Source organism: Hemicordylus capensis, chromosome 5 (assembly GCF_027244095.1).
Source record: "Hemicordylus capensis ecotype Gifberg chromosome 5, rHemCap1.1.pri, whole genome shotgun sequence".
NCBI classification, from domain to species: domain Eukaryota; kingdom Metazoa; phylum Chordata; class Lepidosauria; order Squamata; family Cordylidae; genus Hemicordylus; species Hemicordylus capensis.
The window spans coordinates 181946713-181963284 of NC_069661.1; the positions used below are offsets into that span (position 1 = coordinate 181946713).

Below are 16572 nucleotides of genomic sequence, written 5' to 3' on the forward strand. Positions count from 1 at the left end.
TGATTCAGCAGAAGAGAATGCTGATGACAAACAAAGGGTGTGGCATCCAACACGACAAAATAAAGGAGTTTTGCCTAAGAAACTTTCCTAAATTGCAAAGGGAGAAAGGTTTCAAGAACCAAGCATGTGGAAATAAATTGATAATTTACCTGCAACTGAAGCACAAAACTGGAAGGAAGCTGCAAAAGAAAAAATGGAATCATTGCACAAAAACAACACATGAACACTCACAGAACTACCTGAGGGAAGAAAGACTATGGGGTGCAAGTGGATTTTTAGGATTAGGCAGAATGCAGAAGGAGATGTCCAGTGTTACAAAGCAAGTGAACAAATGGTAGCAGAAGTGCTAACTAAGCCGCTTCCCAGGGATCATTTCAAAACCTTGAGAGAGAAGTTGCGATCTATAGACAGCAGCACGAGCTGATGAGAAGGAGTGTTGGAGCTAGGACCCTGGCAGCATCAGGTCTCAGCTGCGGTGTCTCATAGTGACCACTGGGGACTCCTCCCCTCTTTGTTCTTCCAGTGTTAGTCTCCATTTTGTCTCTCCAGAGATGGCTGTTTTAGTCTTTCCCCATTTCAGCCTCAGACTCAGCTTTCCTATCCTTTTGTCACTTCTAAATATATCCTTGTTGTTCTTCAAACAAAGAACTGTCTCCAGACCTCTTGCTTGGCTGAATTCTCCCCTGGCATTGCTCTGATAATGAGAGTTGAACTGCCATTCTTCTATACATACAGCTCTTAAGAGAGGATGCCATGTCTCCTAAAGGGCCTTCCCAGCACTAAGAAGAGCACTGTACTGTGCAGAAGTCAGCACAGTAGAAAATGGCTACTGAAATGGCTAAAATGGAAGGAGGAGGACTCTTTGCCAAAGTGACTCCTACTTGAACAATAATGAAGACCACTGCTTTAAGAAGTATGCTGCTTTTTGCACAAGGGTCTGTAGTGCTGTTCTATAGAACAGCACTAGTACATTCTCTTCTTCTGCTCCTGGTTCTTTGGACCCAAGTTATATTTTATGATGCCTGCATTTTATTGGATTGTGCTTTATGATGTAAATAATCTTATTGCCATTTTTTGTCTTTAGGAAAAAATAGAAATCTGCATGCCCTTGAAGACTGTCTTTTGCATAAAATGGTGAATATGAAAGTATCTTAATTTTGTTTTGTTGAACAAATAGTTACAAATTAAGGAAATAGAAGAAAGAGTCCCAAGGAAGAATGGAATCCAAGATTCACAAATGATAAACCCATACTTCAATAGCAGAGCATGCAATTTGCTTTGGTGTAGTATTCTAATAAATAATTCTGCTGTTGACAATCTTAGAGACAAAATGCACAAGTTAATGGTTTGAAAATCTGATTGATGCCAGTGGAACTTAACGTCACTAACCCTGTCTATAATATAAATTGTATTGTAATTATAATGACTGAACAAAAACAACAAAAAGAAACCAATAGTTGCTCTTATGGTTTATATGGTAAAACTTGTAAAAGTAAGATGAAGAGCAAAATGTAGTTTAAGTTATAGAAAACAATGTTATATTGGGTTGTGATTGATCTCAGCCTTCACAGTTTGCATAATTATTTCTTTTTTATTTTCAAAATTAGGCAATAAGGTGTTTTAAATTTTAAATATATATATATAATTTTTATTACGGTCGTTGACCAGCACAAGTTGTAAAACAGTAATACTATACAATAAATGCAATATAGAGAGTGTTGCAGTATTACGGAGATTAAAATTGATGTAGCAATAAGACTCAGGGGGAGGGAATCTAAAAATACAAAATTTTAAAGCATGATATAAAGCACAAACAGAATAGGTAAAATGCATGTAAGCTAAAAAGGACTCAGCCAAACACTTTGTTTCAGTCAAAAAGCAGTATAAATCTACATGTATGAACATATGCGCACTAGGATAAATTGGCATTAGCCCCTCATTCACTTCAAATACACCTGGAACTATTGTAGCCATTGGCATTGGCAAAATTTCTTTATTGGTTTGGAAATGATCATTAAAATGCTTCGCATCTCTGGAGTGGAAGAATTCTAATTATTTATAAAGTGCTGCAACAGCCTCTATGTCTTCTGATTGCATTTGTATTCCCCAGCAAAATTAAGAAATAGTAAAACCTGGTGTCAGTTGGTTTCCCTTTACAGTTCTGTGTGGGAAATTGTTTTTTAGTTTTTTTTTAAGCTGATGAAAGTGGTGGGTTGCATCATTACCCGACAGTTGACCTTTCTTTAGCCTTTCCTGAGCAACATGGGTTTTTAGGATTTACGTCTTGCACAAGCGTCTTTATTTGTAGTTTTATTTCTATGTTTGTTCTGAACGAATGTTGCCAAGCATGCTTTGGAAAGGGTTTTTCCTCTTGTCTGACTTTGCCTTGTAAAGGACAGCTATGGCCACAGCTATTCTGAAAAGAACAATATACTTGCTTCTGTTCTGCCCTCTGTCACCGTGCTAAAGATAATTGCTTTATTTCTTCTTTCAAGGGGCACCATCCAGACCAGTTATGGCTAAGAACCTTTGGAAATCAATGATACAAATTAGTCATGACTAGCTTAAATCCCATTAACTTAGTGGTGAGTGACTAACTTAGTCTGGATGCTACCCATGGTGTTTTGCTGAAATGTTTTTCTAAACGTATGCAGAATTTTTCCAGATGTAATAGCTATGTGGTCAGGGCAATGTGGTCAGGGCAACTCAAGAAGCTCTGTAACATATAAGAAAAGATATTTTAATTATTCTATCAGTAATAAAAGGCACCCATAGAGAATTCAAAGTTTTATATCCTTGCTTGGACTCAGTTAAGTGGAACAATCAATTGAGGATCTGATTATGTTGCATTTTTGTAAAGATACGTCTGATAAACAATGTAAGTCTCCTGACACAATTCCTAAAACATTTTGGGTAATTAATGTCAACTATTTTGTCAATTCATATACATTATCAAAGCAGAGAATGACTTTGAGAATCTCAACATCTAAAATCTAAAACATTTAAAACACCCAATCAATGATACAATATAAGGGCAAAATTATCATCTTATTTCAAACAGTACTGAGGATAAAACTCAGCTCATTAAAATTTGTATCATATTCAGAGGTTAAATGCCTTCCTTAAAAATGAAAGTCTTAACAGCCCATCAAAACAGGCTAAAAACTTTCAGACCTGGTGCATCTGAAATGAAAAGAAATGACAATGCTCAATTAGACATAAAAGGCAGGTGATTTCCAAAGGATGAGGCACACACAACAGAAACTCTTCACTAGACCCTAGTGAAAAGGGAAATAGAAATGAGAGTAGCAACTCACAGAAGTAACCCAGAAGCAGGTCGTTTGGGCACAAAGGGCAAGAACTTTGGAATACTTTCCAAATTAGTTTGGAAACAAATTAGTAACCAATGGAGCTTTCGTGATATTTCTGTTATATGTTCCAGTTAACACCCATCACTAATATGACTCCTATGTTTTGAACCAACTGAAATTTCTGAATTGTTTTCATAAGCATTGCACTAGCCCATTCAAGAGGTTATCAAGACATAAATGCCCTCAAAAGAAGACTGGTTGATAAAAATTCTGGAATATGCTGAGATGGCCAAGTTTACAGCACTTATAAGGGATGAAAATTTGGAATCTTTCAAAGAAGATTGGGAACCATTTTTACTTTATTTAAAGAACTATTTTTCTAATATGGACTTTTCAGCAGGGTTTGAAATATAGTAATAACAACAGGTTGGGTTGGGTAAAATCAAGTAGTAATGTGGAGTATCTAAGTCTTGAATTATTATATCAATGGTTTATATGTATAGCTAACGTGAACCGCGCAGAGAGGTAAGTGGGAAGTCAATATTTACTTAATTGTAAGCTATTGTAAAAGCCAATAAAAATTTAAAATGCAAAAGAAAAGAAAAGAAAAAGAGGTTATCAAGACATGAACAATGATGACAAAATCGCCAGTCATGTACATAGATCTCTATACATTACAGGCCTAGTCCAAGCTTCCCTGGTACCTGAGATGGTGTGGTAAGCTCTCTCCTCAACCTCACCCAATTTCCCTACCCTATGTCATTCAAAGGTAGAAAGGCATGGAACGGAGCAGAAGGAAGTATATGGGAGAGCCTTGCATGGAACCCACTCACAGTAGGAAAAAGGGCAGTGCAGTGATGGCATTGGGGTACTACCACACTGCTGGTGGGTGGGGGCAGGTGATAAGAAGGATAAGGATAAGGATAAGTGAAGCAGGCAGGTGGAAGTGACAGACTGATGGTTGCTTGACTATACCTCATTAGTAGGTTAGTTCTGTTCATGTGCAGTTGTGAGCATATAGGTCATGTTAAGAATTGCAGATGAAAGTTCACATGTCACACAGGGATGGGCCTGCCACCATGCTCCTGCTCCTACCCTCAGATGGATCCAGCTCATTCATATTGGTATAACATTGTCCCTCCATTGTCTAATCCACCCTATGTCTCTCAATGTATTCTAGGTTCCCCCTCTGTGACCTAGTAGGGTGCAAACAGGTTTGACTGTTCGGGGTCTAACCGAACCACCCCCTGTTTGCTCCAACCTAGCACCGAACCCCCTTGGGGGATTTAAAAATTATTATTATTATTTTTAAAAAACTTACCCCCTCTGGGGGAGTTGTCCGAGGTGGTGGGGTGTGTGTGTCCCATGGAGGTCTCACCCCTTGCCAGCTTCCCTTATTCGGCCTTTTCACCTCAGCACAGTGGCCATTTGGGAGACTGCCATGCCTGTGCAATAGGCCTTTGTGTAAACAGATATGTTCTATGAATGTAAAAGTGCTGTATACATCTGAAAACAAATATCAGACAACATCCTAAACAGCCATGAATAGGAAAGGTCTAGTATGAATAGAAAAGCCCTGGTATATCAATGGCTAAACATCCATGAACAGGAAAGAATTGTAGTATGTTATTAGGATAAAAAAGGGATATTACCCACCTACCTTGCAGCAGAAACAGGAGACAAAATCTTTGCAGACTGAACAGCTGATGTCTCTCTAGTAACCAAATTATACGAAGTCCCAAGAAGTAGAATAAGAGGTGGTCGAAGCATCAGGAATGAATTATGGGCTGGCCAGGTGGACAGTTCTAGGCTCAAGTCCGGATCTGGTCAATGTCTGTGGGCCAGTTACCTCACCTGCCATTGTCTCCTGTAGTACTGCCTCTGAAACTTAAGGTAGAAGATAGCCATCAGGACTAACAGCTATTGATAGTATTGTTCTCCATGATTTTGTCTAATTCCCATCTTTAAGCCATCCAAGCTGGTGGCCATCACCACAAGAAATTCCATAGATGAATTATGGCAATAAATTCCTTGGCAATAAATTCCATAGACAAATTACGGCAAGAAATTCTTTGGCAAGAAATTCTGTAGACAAATTATGGCAAGAAATTCTGTGGCAATAAATTCTGTAGACAAATTATGCACTGTGTGAAGAAGTCCTTCCTTTTTGTTGGTCCTAAATTTCCTGCCATTCAGTTTCATGGTATGACCCCTGATTCTAGAGTTGTGAGAGAGGAAGAAAAGCATCTTTCTTTCTACTCTCTAACACACCATGAATAATTTTATAAACCTCTATCTTGTCTCCCCTTATAGTCACCTTTCTTTCTAAACTAAAAATGACAAAATACAGTAGTCTACCCTCATAAGGAAGGGGTTCCAACTAAAATTTAACTTTTTTTTTAAGGGCACTAATAATTCTGTAAAGACCACCCATGTTACTACTACTACTACTATTACTACTACTAGTAGTAGTAGTATGAGTATTTATGTACTGCTTTTCAACCAAAGTTCTCAAAGCAGTTTACACAGAAAAACAAATAAAAATGGTTCCCTGTCCCCAAAGGGCTCACAGTCTAAAAAGAAACACAAGGTAGTGATATCAGCAACAGCCACTGGAGAGATGTTGTGCTGGGGTTGGATAGGGCCAGTTTCTCATCCCTTGCTAAATATAAGAGAATTGCCACTTTAAAAGGTACCTCTTTGCTCTGTTTTATTGTTATCATATTGTATTGGTAAATGAATATTTTGGTTCTGTACATGAATATTTTAGTGAATAACACTCAAGCAAACCAAAGCAGTAATAGTGCAGCAGCTGGAAGTTAGTAACTTGAATTCAAAATCTTATTTAACTATTAACTTCCTGAGCTTGGAACAAACCATCCTGCGTCACCCTGAAATTCCCATCTGCAAAGGGAACTAATGGCAATCTATCTCACAAAAGTATTGTGAAAATAAGAAAAATGAAGGTTGGAAAGCTCTCTTCACATCAGGTATGCTAAATAACTGGAAAACAATTTCCAGCATGAATTCTTATCTCTTTGGACCACAGGACATGAATGCAAATTGTTACAATGAAATATGCAACTATTACAGTGGGAAAAATGTACTTCCCTGGCCTCTGTCTAACACAAATTCATGGTATGTTACAGGACTGGTTTATCCAAATTGTCACCTGCACTCTGAATTTACAAGTGTGCTATGCTAATTTGATTTCCCCCCCCACCCCCATTCACCGGTAAGCTAAGAAAGCACACAGTTGAAAATTGCTCTGGGAAACAGAACCTTATAATACATGGAGTGTGCAGTAAAGAAGGTATTGCACTGGCACTCAAGCTGTCCTTAAAATATTGTTGTGGTGATTACTTGCTGCATTTGAATTCCTCGTTCCCTATACAATAGAAGATTGCCTAAAGCCTGCCAAATGCTCTGGAATTATTCCACTTGGTGAGATGGTTGTTTGCAAACATCTCACTAGCAAATCATAGAGTAGAACCGAAACAATAAAAAAGAGGAAGACACTCAGGCAAGGGTCATGGAATTTTCCATTGATCAAGATGGTTTCAAAAGCCTGCAGACAACCTGGAAGACCACAGAAATGCACACACTGTTGGGTAACATTCACCTGTAGGTGAATACGGATACATTTACCTCAGGGGGAAACCTTCCTTTTTAATTACAGACTACAGAGCTTTTGGAAATTGTTACATTCCCATGGCTTTTTGCAATGACAGAAGCAAAGACAGGATGTTTAATGAAGCACAACTTTAGCTCATTGGTTAGTGCAATAGTCACTGCCTTGGTTTAACTCCCATGTATCCCAAAAGCATTTCTTCGCCATCCCTTTCAAAATGAAGCATTCTAAAGCATTCTAAAGTAGGCATACCCAACTTTGGTTCTCCAGATGTTGTTGTGGCTAGGGATAATGAGAGTTGGTTGTAGTACAGCATCTCGGGACCCAAGTTTGGGAAACCCTGTTCTAATCTAATTGGGCCACAAAGATAGTCCAGACACTTGTGGGTGACATTTGGGACAATTGTCTAACGCCTCACACATGGGCCTGGTTTAGACGTAATACTGAACTGCGGGTCCAGTGGACCCACTCTGTTTTTCTGTCCACATTCAGACGTACTGGAGAGTGGGCTCTCTGTAGTCAAAGAGGCTGGGGAGTTGGCTGTGCGGGCTTCCTTCTTTCTTGAAGGACAGCTCATGCAGCGCATAGGATCCAGTGAGGGAGGAGCTTCCTCCCTCAACTCCAGTTTGAGGCAAAGGCTAACTGTGCTCCCAGTGCAGATGAACCTCAGGCACTGCCGAAAAACAGTTTATGGTGGCATAACTACAAATCTAAGATGACAAATGGAGTTAGGGGAGAGAAACAATGGATCAATTTTTTCTTTTAACTGTAGCTCCCCTGGTTTGGACATCTGGCTAGTGAAACTGGAGGTGAACGGATCTCTGGTTCCATATTTCATCTGAATCTGGCCATGGAGAACACAGCACATTGAGGCTATGGAAGCAATATCAAGTAACAAGCAGGTTTGGCTTCGTTCTGTGTGCATACAAACTTCAACCTGACATTCATCTTGGAAGAGTGAGATGAGCTCTGTCTTACCTTGTTTTAACAAATGAATCTCCCTTTGGCCATGACGTGGCAGCAGCAAGAGTATCTTACTGAGGGGATCACATTAGCAATGACAACTAGTACACGTTGGCTGAGAAAATAGTGAATATTGTTTGACACAGGGTGCACTGAGAAGGAAGGCAGGTCTCAAATGAACATTCAGTCTCCATAATCTTCTAAAGCCTTCAAAAGGGCTTAGAATTTCTCTGCTTATTTCAATAACAAAGCAGATATGTGCCCCTTGTGTTGTTGCATAAAGACCTGCTCTGTCCTTCAGCCCAAGCTTCCAAGTGGATGTGTGAAACTGAAGCTTCTTCTTTCTTTCTCCACAGAGTCTCTCCCCAGCAGAGAGATGCATGCATGTGTGCTTGTGTCAGGGATGGGGAGTACCATCTGCATTAGTAAAATATCCCCAAAAGGTACATGTGGACTTTGAGGGCTATTTTTTCTCCACATGGCATTTGCAAATAAATTCTTAGGCTGGAAGGCTCATTACTTGGTGCAAATATTTAGCATCAAGGTGCCAATTTATATTTGTATATCTATTCTGCTAGAAAGAAACAATATATTTGCATGCTGAGTTCTGTTTTGAGACCATTTCCCCAACTGTATGTTAGGGACTGGAGAAAAGTTTCACATTGCTCAACTAGGGACCACCTCTCTCTCTCTCTCCCTGTCTCTCCACACACACACTTCCCTGTATCAGAATCAGAGACTTCTTACCAGATGCACCCAAATTCTGGGGACTGGTGGAATCCTTAGAGGATTGGCACCTTCTGAGGACGGACCACAGGGGGCCATCGTAGCTGTGGTGCCTTTACCTGTGAACACTGTCCCTAGGGAGGCGTACCTGGTGCCTATCTCATTTTCTTTTCAGTATCAGCTAAAGTCCTTTTTGTTCTCTTGGGCTTTTGAAATACTATCTGAAGTAGTTTCTATCCTACTGCTGTCTTACTTTTATCACATTTGCTGTTTTTACTTGTTCTGATTTGTTTAAACCTTTTGCTTGACATGTTTGTTTTAATGTTTTGATCCTTTTAAATTGATCTGTGAATCACACGGGGAACAGAAATATGGAAGGGAGGGAGACACTCTTAAAAATAAGTAAAATAAAATTAGCTAGCTAGCTAGAAATGTCAGTGCTTTTAAATGGTCATATAAAAATAGTATCATGTTTTCTATTTTCATATGATTGATTTAGCCTCTTTGTGCTCAGTTAATATTGAGCAGTTTCACACATTAATTCCCACCCCCGCCACGTATCCTGACCATCCCTGGACATGAATACCATGGAATAAATATCTGTGTACACACAGATGCTGTATATAACACAGACTGCACCAGTCCTGTAATGATATCCTGAGAAATGATGTCTGGTTCTGGCACTATTCAAAAACATCCTGGTTCACACTGATGTTTCTCTATGTCAGGAGTTCTTAACCTGGGGTCCATGATCTCCCCAGGGGTCCAGGGGTATATCCAGGTGGTCAGTGAAAATTTAAAGATAGCCTCCCCCCCATATAATGTATAATCCAATATGGTATGTCCTGTATTTTTCTGAAGATTTAATTATAAAATATAATTATGCTATTATAAATAGGGTGGGAGTCCATGAGTAATGCTTGAGGATCTGGGGGTCTGTAGGTGCAAAGAGATCAACCTATATCCTGGAAATCTACATCCATGATGGAGGCATGAACAATATATCTGTAGCTATATATCTTGCATGTTTGAGCCAGCCTTTTGTGATTTTAGCATGCTTACCTCTTGGGCAGCAGCGATATAGGAAGATGCTGAAAGGCATAACTTCATACTGTGTGGGAGGAGGCAATGGTAAACCTCTCCTGTATTCTACCTAAGACAATCACAGGGCTCTGTGGTTGCCAGGAGTCGACACCCACTGGACTGCACACTTTACCTTTACAGCTTGTAAACAAGATCCATCTGTATCTTAGCTGTTAGTGTGCCATCTAGTGGCATAAAGAATAATATACTACAGTGTTCTTAGGTTTGTGTGTTTTTAGCCAGTAAAAAATATGTATGGCACAGAACGCCCATGAATATTTTGCCTGTTTCATCCTCGCACCAGATAGACTAGGATAATTGTAAATGTTTCTACTGAATGTGAACAAACTGGAATGTATCTGAGAGAACCGATTTGGTGGTCTTCATTCTTTTTAGCTATGTATACTGATTTGAAACAACAACAATAATAAGGTAGAGTCTCACAAGTATGTAATAATGGTATTAAAGCTATTTCTTTTGTTGTAATAACAATGTTATCATTGTGCGCTGTTCCAGTGATACACAATTTCAGTGTTACACGTTCCAGTGATACACGTTCCAATGATACACAGTTTAAATTTCCTTTGGACAGAAAAAACTAGAGATGTAGCGTGTCTTTGGAATATTTGCGTTATTTAGAAGCAGACAGAGCAGAAGCCAGTTAGAAGATAACAGTGCAGCAGGTTCTTGAACAGAGCAATTGCATCCCAAGGATGGTTTGGACAGCTTCTGCTTTTGTAGTAGTTCAAAACTACAAACTGATTGTCTCTCTCACACACACCTATGGTATTAAAACAGGTAAATTGCCCATTTTGGAAAAACAGCCAGTCATTGAGAACCATCAAGCACTGGGAACTCTTTAGGCAAAAACATAGTGATTGATGGGGGCTGGGCTGTAGTTCAAGTAGCCACCAGCTTTGCATGCAGAAGGCCCCAGTTTCAATCCCTAGCATCTCCAGTTGGGCTATGCAAGACTTCATTCTGAAATCTTGGAAGCCACTGCCTGTCAAGGCAGCCAGTACTGAGCTAGACACAATAATGGCCAGACTCTGTATAGGGCAGCATTGTGTGTTCATGAAGCATTTCAGTCAACTTGATCTCATAACAGTATTTCCATTTGCTCATCAAAATACACCAGGAGGATCATTTCATGTGCTTCAACCACACTGATGTTTTCATATATTCCGTTTAAGAGCCATATCCAATGATATGTTTGAATGCTCACTTGTAAGTGATTGATTTGTCTGTTTGAAAATACAGATGCAACACATGCTAAAATGTAGCTATAGTGTAGAATTTTGCAGCTTGAAGTCAGAAAAGCAAGACATAGGGGCCTTAATATTACTCCCTTAGTATTACTGAACAAGTAAGTTGATCCTTTCTATAGTCATGTTCCTTTGTTGACATCGGCAGGCTTTGGTACTTGTCACACACTTGCCTGTGTGGACACAATCTCCAACTACCTCCCTTCCTCTGCTATTGAAGTGGCCTTAGAAGTGCTGGGGAGGGGCTTAATTGTCATCCTGTTCCTCCGCCAGACATCAGGGAGAGGGGTCAGACTGCTCCTCACTGGGAGTCTCTACGGCCAGGTCCCTCCCATCTTTCTTGACCTCCTCATTCCTGGCCATCCAAATCTATCTATACATTTCTATATATTTATTTCACGAAGACAGTCCATGCATGGATGAAGGGGAATGCGTCGTGGAAATCTCGCGAGAGCCTCAAAACTCTTGCAAGGAACTCTCGCAGAGAGGCAGGGGGAGAAGCAAACTGGCCCAGAAGGTTGCCAGGTAGGTGGTGAGGGGGCAGCGGCCGGCAGAGCCGCACCGCGCCCAGCAGGGAAGGAAAGTGCTGCTGGGCTGGCGGGAGGAGAAGGAAAGGTGGGAGCATGCGGGAGGCAGAGCCATGCCACTGAGAGGAACCCGGGAGGGTGGGGAAGGAAAGTGCTGCTGGAGGGGAGGGAAAGGTGAGAGGAGGTGGGTGGCAGCAGCGGGTGGAAAGCGTGGTGACAAACTAGCAGTGCAGATGCTATGCACCGGGTATGCTAGTCTTAAATAAAGCCCTGCAATCACCCTCTCCTGACTCTGCCCTCTCCAATCTAGCTGCTTCCCTCTTTCAGCTGTTGCCTGTCTCGCAGGCTGTTGAGGCCCTGACTTCTCTTCTTTGCCACTGTTGGGAATTCTCTTTTCATTATAGCAGAGTGCACAGAGGCACAACACAGCAGAATTTAGTTAGGCATGCGTGTATGCTAAGAGTAAAGTAACTTGGAGCCAGTTCACAGTTTCAAATCAATATAAATTGTATTTATTAGAGAACTCCATTCTAGATAGGAAAGTGAGGAGTTAGGATCTCTAATCTATCCATCTAGCTGGATGCAGATGGATTCTGCATCTCTGCACACATGGTACAGGGGAGAGCAGCTTGCATGTTGCAAGGCAGAAGGAACAGGAAGAGAAAGGAGAGAGGAGGAAGTGCAAAGCCGGAAGGAAGTTAGTCCCTAAGAGTAGCAATCTACATTCCAAAGGGATAGTGTCAGTGCAGTAGAGAAGGGATGACCAATGTCTTGACCCTCTAGCCCTCTAATTCACTAGTCTGTCCTCCACTGTCTTTGAGACAAGAGACAGCACAAAGTCCTTCACTTCCAACAGCCACCAGAGGGCAACCTGCTGGGCCATGATGGCCCACCCACGGTCTCAGGTCTCCTGGCTCTCTCTGGCAACCAGGGAAGGCCCTGGCCAGCTTTGACTGTACCTGGGAGCAATGGGGCCTCCATCTTCTTGGCCCCATGACTGGGTGAAATCTGGAAACAAAGAGGATGACCCTTCCTTACTATCTTTATTCCCAATGCCCTTAGTGGTCAATAGGATATAAGGTAAAAAGTCAGTGCCACAAGAGCTGTAACAATAACTCTGTTGTATCTTTTCTAATTTTTGTCACATTTCATTGGTTTAGCATTTTAAACAGTAAACTGCCTTGGATACTTTAATGCCAAGGCAGAAAAGTGTTATATAAATGCTGTGAATGAATAAAAATGTTTTTAAACAGGCAATCAAAGCTTATCTAGACACATTTCAAACTGGTTTTCGGGTGGCTTATGGGGTGGAGACTGCTGTGGTCAACCTGATGGACGATGTCAATGGGGAATTGCTGGAGGAAATGTGACTCTGTTGGTCCTTTTGGATCTCTTGGCAGCTTTTTATACTACCAAGCACAGTATCATTCTAGAGTGTCTGATGGGGGTTGAGAGTGGGAGGCACTGCTTTTTTCCCTGTCTCTCAGGAAAATTGCAGGTGGTGTCCCTTGGAGACTGTTGATCTTCAATATCTGAACTTTTCTATGATGTCCCCCTGGGCTCCATATTGTCTCCAATGCTTTTTAACATCTACATGAAACCGCTGGGAGAGATCATCAGGATATTTGGTGCACGGTGTTATCAGAATGCTGATGACACCCACATCTATTTCTCCATGTCAATGTCAACAGGAGAAGGCATAATCTTCCTAAATGCCTGCCTGGAGGCAGTGATGGGCTTGATGAAAAATAACAAATTGAGACTGAAATCAGATTAAGACAGAGGTACTTATTGTGCGGGGCAACTTGGGATATGATTTTGATTTGCCAGTTCTAGATGGGGTTCCAGAAGGAACAGTTATACAGTCAGTGAGGCTATTCACACGATGGGATGAAATCAGCTTTGGCTGATTTACCAGCTGCGTTGGTTTCTCGAGATAAAAAACCTCAAAACATTTGTTGGTAGCCTCCAGATCTGACTACTGCAATGTGCTCTGTGTGTGGCTGCCTCTGCACATAGACTGGAAACTGCAATTGGTACAGAATGTGGCTGTCAGAATGGTCTCTGGGTCATCTCGGAGGGACCATATTACTCCTATACTAAAAGAACTACACTGGCTATCAATAGGTTTATGGGCAAAACACAAGGTGCTGGTTACTATAACTTTACAGGTTACTATAAAGCTCTAAACAGCTTAGTTACTTGTTATTTAAGAACGGCTTCTTCACTATGAGCCCCATTGCCCACTGAGATAATTCAGAGAGGTTCATCTGCAGTTGCTCACTATCTCATCTGGTGGCTACACAGGGGCACACCTTCTTTGTTGCTGCCCTAAAACTCTGGAATATGCTCCCTGCTGAAATAAGAGCCTTCCCTTCTCTGACAATTTTTAATAAGTCTTTAAAGACTCATTTTTTCACTCAAACCTTTTAACTAGACTTGTGGTTTTTAATTGTTTTAAGGTTTTTATGTCTGTTTTAATTTGTTTTATGTTGTTGTAAACTGCCAAGAGATGAAAGTTTGGAGCGGTGTGCAAATTGAATGAATGAATGAATGAATGAATGAATATTTGATTTCCTTCTCTCCTCTCCTTCCCCAGTCATGGTCTTCACCATTCTTTTACTATAAATGAATGAATAACTGTTATGTCTTTCAAAACAGTTGACTGACAGTTTTAAAAAAAAAACAACTGGTGGGATCATAAGAGGAAAATAAGGATTTGCCTCTCAGAATCATCTCACAGTTATCAAATAAACTCAAATAAACTTTATTTTATCACTAATAAATTGTGATAAAATAAATATCACAATTATCAAATAACTGTCTTCCCAGAAGTAGGGAAGAAATAGAGGTCAGTACAAGTGGAATATTTTTCATTCTAGAAGTGACACACAGCCTGTTGTGTTTTTTATTAACCCATTCATTGATCCAGGCCAGCTTTTGAATAGTGCTTTAGTTACTTTTATTCCAGTCCTGGAGTAGAGGTGAAGTGGAGTAGAGGTGGGGCTAACAAACATTCAGCAGCAAGAACACTGAAGGTAGACTGCGCTTGCCTCTTTGTAAATAATATCTTTCTCATTAAATTGTTAACTTTCCTGATTCAACTCTTCTGTTTTGTCCTTGCACACCACAACTCTTTCTTCTGGATTCTACACTGGTGAAGAAAGTGGCTAAGAACCCCTCCATAAACCAACCAACCAACAAAACTCCCTTCTCAATAACAGAAAGCAATAGAGAGAGGGAAATGCCTGCAAGACACAGAGAGGACAAAAGGAAGGCGAGGGACAGAAACAAAGACACACCATTCTTCTAACCAGGTATTCAATTACCCCTGCTAATTGAGCAAAGAGGCACCATTTAAAGTGGTGATTCTCTGAGATTTATCTGAGGGAGAGCAACTAGCCCCAGCACAGCATCCCTCCCATGGCTGTTGCTGGTGTCTGTCTTATGTTTCTTTTTAGATTGTGAGCCCTTTAGGGACAGGGAGCCATCTTATTTATGTATTTTTATTGTTCTATGTAAAGCGCTTTGAGAATTTTGTTGAAGAGCGGTATATAAATATCAGTAGCAGTGGTAGTAATATTTCTATCTTTTCCTCACTTGGAATTCTGAATTTTTCTTTATAGAAATAACATACTGAGGTCATTCACACAATCAAAACATGTGTTCTACCCAAGTTTGGGAGCTATGTGTGCTCCCAGTTTTCAGTTGTGTGGAAGCAAGGTAGGAGGGTAGCTACCCAGGCTTTCCTCCTGCCTTGCTTCCACACAACCAAGAATTGGGAGCACACACAGCTCCCAAACCCGGGTAGAACACAGTTTTTGACTGTGTAAATGACCTCACTGTAACACAAGACTTTTGTAGTAGCCTGTTTTTGAGTATAGCAGCCATCTTATCTACTGCATAGTCTCTTAGCTCTGCCTGAGGGAGTGGGGTGGCAACCATTCTGAGTGCTTCTTTTGTATCTATCTCATTAAATCGTTAATATTCCTGATTCAACTTCTCTGTCTTGTCCTTGCATACCATAACTCTTTCCTCTGGATTCTACACAGCTGTCCTTCTTCTGTCCTGTCCCCACCGCACCCTGTCTTCTTGAGGAACAGCTCAGAGGAAAGAAGAACAAATGGTGCTGGAAACAGTGCAAGGAAATTGGAAGGCCGCTGCTGTTCCTCTCTTGGCAGAGAGAATAGGAAAAGAACTAGCTGCAGGCGGGAATAGCTGGAAGTGCAATGGCTACTGTGAGTCATGTTCTTCTCTTCCAACAGCTCATAATGGGAAAGAAGCAATACATAATGATCTTGGTCTCTGGCATACTGATCTCCCATTTGTTACAGTAGCAGTAAACTCCTAAGCAGCACATAAATATATCATTAGATTCAGTTCCTTCTTGGCACAGTGAGGAAAACACTGAACGGGGAGTCCTGACTGCCTCCTGGCTGGAAATCCTATAAAAGAATAAAGAAATGGTGCTTATGACCCGAGTGATGTTTCTGAATATGTTCTCTATGTACTAAGCCTGTTCTGCTCTACACTGTATTGCAATTTCATCGAGGAAGCAGGGCCCCCTGGGTTTCTGACAAACTCAATCCATTGTTTGTGGGCCTGCGACCTAAGATTTCCATGCCTTCACAAATTCTGTTTTGAAACTACTTCTGGAACTGGCATGACATAGAACATGGAGTAGAGTTTCAGTTAGGCAGAGGTGGCCTTTTAATCGACAAATGGCTTTCAGCATTTCATACTGCTTCCAGTTCTCTATTTGTATATTCTAAACTCTGAATGAATGACTTAGACTATGACACTGATACATGTTTGAGAGTGAAGCAGTTTGATGTGAATGTATGAAATTTTGTTTATTCTTTAGCATTTTGAGCCCAGTAAAGCCTCTTGGGAACTTCAATGCTGGGGAAATTTCAGCCATTTGTGTTTTCACAGATGGCCAAGAACTCTTATTATTTATATCTCTACAGAGAGGCAGTAATCTCTTTCGCTCAGGACAGCAAGGAACGGAGTCAGTTTTGGGGCCAAAGATGACGTTAACACAAGGCCCAGAGTAGTCTCACCTA

At 40.8% G+C, this 16572-nt stretch overlaps 1 long non-coding RNA gene across 1 annotated transcript in view; it reads left to right on the forward strand.

The window, feature by feature from the left end:
• LOC128327529 (uncharacterized) overlaps positions 1-15714 on the forward strand; it is an 82888-nt gene extending 67174 nt beyond the window's left edge. The window contains exons 2-3 of the long non-coding RNA XR_008308658.1: positions 14670-14823; positions 15559-15714. This is a non-coding gene — a long non-coding RNA (uncharacterized LOC128327529). The remainder of the gene's footprint in view (positions 1-14669; positions 14824-15558) is intronic.
• The last annotated feature ends 858 nt before the right edge of the window (positions 15715-16572 follow it).